This window comes from Belonocnema kinseyi, chromosome 5 (assembly GCF_010883055.1).
Source record: "Belonocnema kinseyi isolate 2016_QV_RU_SX_M_011 chromosome 5, B_treatae_v1, whole genome shotgun sequence".
NCBI lineage: Eukaryota > Metazoa > Arthropoda > Insecta > Hymenoptera > Cynipidae > Belonocnema > Belonocnema kinseyi.
Window position 1 is genome coordinate 31,773,657 of NC_046661.1, and position 5,872 is coordinate 31,779,528.

Below are 5,872 nucleotides of genomic sequence, written 5' to 3' on the forward strand. Positions count from 1 at the left end.
AGTTGAAAATGCATGCGCGCGCATCACGTCCAAGCTACTGCTATGTCAAGTCTACGTCAAGTCAATGCTACGTCGGTTTCTCAAATCCTATTGTGGACTCTCTTTGAGGCAAATTGAAAGAGGGTTTTGACATTTAGCGCTCTCCATGTTCATCCAGAGAAGTAAGTGAAACGAGCCCGAAATTTGAAATGTGTAGTTTATGAGAAACAAAATAAGGAGCATATTTTATTAGAACATTCATTAGCAGAATATAAATAAAATAAAAAATAAGTATATTCTTTTACCATCCGTACAGTACATACGTGTAGTATATAAGAATGAATGAAATTTATGAAAAAATGCCTGGATGAAAGGAATCGAATTATTCTGGGACTATTATTTCGTTGAAAATGTAACAATTTCAAAAAAATAATTCTTTTTGGTATTCGTCTTAGGCGGTAGATTATCAACCTTCTTGATGACTTATTCTTCTTTTTTATTTAAAATTCATTTCGCCGATTAATAATTTAAATATATGGTTGACGATTCCTTTAAAAAATTCAAAATTTGTGTTGAAATTTCATGTATTTTGTGAAAAATCTTTGTTTCTTGATGCAAAAAATTAATCTCTTTGGCGAAAAATAAGTTTTTATATAAAAATTCATTTTCTTAACCGAAAATTCATTTTTAGAACTGAAAATGTAACTATTCAAATTTTAATTGGAAATAATTTTTTTATAGTAATTTTTTAATTTAATTTAATTAAAATTTTTTTCACGTAATTTGTTACGTCTAAATATTTCGATAATAACTTCTTCTTGGTTAAAAATATATTTTACTCCTATATTCACTATACTAAGTTTGTAGAAGTATTCATTGATTTTAAATTGTTACGATATAGAGGTGATTTGCAGAAGATGTGGGTGAAATATAATAAGAATCAATTCACATTAATATTTTGGTACATTTATTACTCCTCTGACATATGGTTATTACTAATGGTTTACAAATTTTATTTCCCTGCTGAAAGTTCAACTGAAATGTTTTTTTATTGAAATTTAAATACTTTGTATTCTTCTTTTTATTTCACTTTTCAAAATTCATCTCTTTTTAGTAAAAAATTCATGTTTACTGGATTAAAATGCAATTTTAATCCAACAATAAATTCTTAATAAAATTTTTCACTTTTGCACCAGTAAATTGCATTTTAATCCCACAAACATGAAATTTATACTAAACAGAGATGAATTTTAAAAGGGAAAATAAAAATTAGAATAAAAAGTATTTAAATTTCAATAACAAAAACAAAATTCGAATTCGAGATGAATTTTCAACCATAATGAATTATTTTTTTGAAATTACTACATTTTCAACGAAATAATAGTCCCGCCATAATTATTTCCATTCATTTTATTCCTTTCATTCAGGCATTTTTTCATAAATTTCATTCATTCTTATATAATATACGCATATACTGTACAGATGGTAAAAGAATATACTTATTTTTTTATTTTATTTATAATCTTCTAATGAATATTCTAATAAAATATGCTCCTTCTTTTGTTTCTCATAAACTACACATTTTGAATTTCACGCTCGTTTTACTTACTTCTCTGGAGGACCATGGAGGGCGCTAAATGTCAAAACCCTCTTTCAATTTGCCTCAAACTCCCTTTGGCTGATATACGGCTATCTCGTATCCAGTGTATATATCTCAGTGGTAGGCCAGCCTCGTGTAGAGCCGAAAATGCACGAGCATGAACCCGAGCCTCCCCCCGATTTCATGATTCTTTTTCGCTGGCTAACTGGCTCTTAGGAGTTGTAAATGGAATTTTGCAGGGTGTCTAGAGAAAGAAAGTTCATGCAAACTTTTGTAATGAATTCTAAGAAAAAATTGAAAAAAGATTAAAAAACAGTTTTTATAATTTCCTGAAATTTTTTTAAATTATGTACAAGATTTTGAAGCAAAGCTTTACAATTTTGCCATATTACATAATTTTAGAAAAATTCAGGAACATAATTCTTATCAAGCATTCTCGTGCAATTTTGTCACACAATTTTTTAAAGTGTGTTAGTTTAAAAAATGTACTTTCAAATTTGAGCAAGTTTAAAAGATGTTCAGACATTTTGAAACGATTTTTTCAAAATATTGTAAGGTTTCACAAAAATGTAAAAATAATTGTTGTAGGTTCCTATAGAAATAATTAAAATAATTTTTTATTTCGAAAAATAAATTTTAAGAGATTATTTGAAAAGATTTTCAAACGTTCAACAATTTCAAAAATTGTCAAGGAAGAATCTGGAAGATTTTGTGGCAATATTTTTAATTTTGCTGAATTTAAAACAAAATCAGGAAAAAATTTTAAAAAATGTAATAATCAGAAGGTTTAGAAAGTCTGCCAAGGTCTAAAACAGAACTTTCTGAAGATTCGTGTAAAAATTTTTCAGGATTTTTAATTTTAACAAATGTACTTTAAGGAAAAATTTAAAAACGTTTTTAAACATATTAAGGGATTTCCTAAAATTTTTAAAAGAATGTAAAAAAAACTTTAAAGCAAAATGTTTCAATTTGGTAAGCTTAATAAATAAAAAAAATCGAGTAAATTCAAGAAATATTTAGAAGAATGGAAAAGATTCAAATCGAGTTTTAAACTTATTTTTCTTTAGAAATTTAGATATTTAAAGATTTCAAAACTAAACTTTAGAAGCTTCAAAGGAATTCAAAAAGATGTCCAGGAGATAAAACTATGCTTCTTAAAATTACTAAGAAAAATGTAGAAGATTATAAGTCAACTTTTTCCATCTTGAATTAAGGAACACAATTCTTATTAAGCCTTCTTGTGTAATATTGTTTCACGAAAATTGAAAAAAAATCTTTTAAGTTGCTAGGAATAATTAAAATAATTTTTTATTTCGAAGAATTAATTTTAAGGGATTATTTAAAAAGATCTCAATAAATTTCACACGATTTCAGAATTATCAAAGAATCTTAAAAATTGTAAAGGCAATTTTTTTAAAATTTTTGCAGAATTAAAAATAAATCAGGAAAAATTCTAATAATTTTTAAAGGTTAGAAAATTAGAAGGTCTGATAAGATTAAAGAAAAAGAATTATTTTCTTGAAATCGTGTGAAAATTTTTAGTTATTTTTTATTTTGAAAAATGTACTTTAAGAGAAAATTAAATAGGTTTTAAACATATTAAAGGATTTCCTAAATATTAAAAGAAGAATGTAGAAGATTTTAGAGCAAAAAGTTTCAATTTCGTAAGATTAAAAGTTTAATGTAATGTAAATCGAGTAATTTCAAAAAATATTTAATAGAGTTGATGAAATTCAAAAAGAATTTAAACTTCTTTTAGAAACGTAGGATAAACTTAAGGAGCTTTAAAAGAATCTCGAAAGGTTATAGGCAATTTTTGTACATTTTTAATGATTTTTTAACAAATTTTATGAAAATACGAGGCAGTTTAACAATATTTTAAAGAATTTAAAACGTTTTAAATAGATAAGAAGTATGCAAAATGTTTCGAAAATTGATCAAATATTTCTTGATTTCTTCCGATATTCTTAAAAATTCCTAAACATATTTTAAAGACTCGAATCTTTCCTAATACTTTTTAAAATCCTATAAAATAACATTTCTTTTTAAATCTCTTAGAATATTTTCTGATACATCTGCTATATTTAAAAATCTTTTTGTTTTAATTTTCTAAAGAATCTTATAACAATTATATTTATATACATTTAAATACAAACTGATAATACTTATTTTCTTGTGTATATTCTAAAGGTAAGTATTTGTAGCATCTTAATAATTAACGAACATATTTTTAGAATATTTTCCTTGATTCTGGGCTATAGGGTCAAACATGGTACAAAAGACCGAAGTGATATTTCAAATAAGAACTGTACTTTACATAAACTATTATTTGAAATGAAAAATAATAACACTTTTATGAAAATTCCTAAAATTTATTTGAATATGATACACAGTGCGCTTTAAGTTTAAACTTTATGATTTTTTCATTGCCTAAAAAAAGATTTAACAACTTCTACGTTTATTCAAGTATTTAAGATTTTCTTCTATAGATAGTTTCAGAAAATGAAGTTACTTAAATTAGAGGTTCAATTATTTGCAATCAAAATAAGCAACATATATCATACTTTTTTTGCGAAAAAGAAATTCCTCAATATACTCAAGTGTGAGTAGTAAGGAAATTGACGTCAATTAAACATCCATAATTAATGAAAAAATTTCATTTCTCCATTTAAGTACAAAAGACTTGTCATTTGATAAAAATGTTTTATAAATTTTCCTTTGAAGGTGGTGGGGAAAGGAGTTTTATTAAAAAATGTGTGGCATTTTCTAACATACAACTGCATGAATTTCTAACCTTTCTTGTTTTTATTTTTTAAGTGTATTTTAGGGTGCCTTATGTTTAGGGCAAAATCATATACTGAAAAACGATAGGAGAAATATCTATTTCTTCAGCTGGTCAATAAGGTTAAGACCAAATCTGTACAACCGTTTGTTAACATTTTAAAAAGTTTTTTGTATAATTTCAAAGGCCATTCTTCATAGTATTTAACTAACTAATGGAGATATTTTTATAATTTTATTCCTGAAATCTATTTCTCAAGGTCAAATATAATACTAAAATATCGCAAAAATTAAACAAAATTACAACCTATTAAAAATTAAAAAAAAAAAATAAAAATCAATAAATATAAATTTTGTTAAATTTATTTTACATTTATTTACAATTACAATTATTGCACAATTAGAATAAAATTGTAAAATCTAAGTTTTGTAATATTGTGATAAGTAATTTAAGACATGAAAGGTTTTTTAAAGTGTTCATATATGAAGAAAGCAAATGAAGATATTATGAAGATATAAAGATATTATAAACAGACCAAGCTCTTTCTTAAAATTTTGAAAAATTATGCCACATGTAAAAAAATTGACTTATAATCTTCTACATTTTCCCTAGAAATTTTAATAAAAATAGTTTTATCTCCTTTAAGTCCTCCGAAATTTCACTAAAGCTTCTAAAGTTTATTTTTGAAATCTTTAAAAATCTAAACTTCTAGAAAAATTAAATTTACGATTCGATTTGAATCTCTTCTATTCTTCTAAATATTTCTTGAATTTACTCGATTTAAAAAAAAATTTATTAATCTTACCAATTTGAAACATTTTGCTTTAAAATGTTCTACACTCTTCATTTAAATTTTAGGAAAATCTTTGATATTTTTGAAAAAAACTTTTTAAATTTTCTCTCAAAGTGCATGTTTTGAAAATAAATTTTTTTTTAAATTTCGCATTAATCTTGAGAAAATTCTGTTTCTAACCTTGTCAGGCTGATTTTCTTTTAAATTTGATAAAATTAAAAAGATTGTCTTCAAATCTTCCAGTTTCTTCTTTGACAATTCTGAAATCGTGTGAAATTTATTAAGATCTTTTTAAATAATCCCTTAAATTTAATTTTTGAAAATAAAGAATTACTTTAATTATTCCTAAGAAGCTTATAGAACTTTTATTTTCGTGAAACCTTACAAAATTCTTAACAAATTTCTACAATAAAAATATTTTGCAGAAAATTAAATTTCTTATCTTAGAATCTAACTATTCCATTTTTGGTGAAATACTTGGTTTATAGTTTTAATATTGATTTTTAAGGTTGAATGTTTAACAATTTTGTTGAAATTTTCAACAAAAAATATCTTTTTCAATTGAAAATTCATCCTTTTTAAAAGAAAATTATTCTTCTTGTTTGATAATGGATTCTTTGGTTGATAACACAGGCCGACAAAATTTGACAAAGGTCCGGAACCAGAGACCAGACCTAGTATACCCGAAGGTTTTTGCTGCGCTGAATCCGAATCCGAC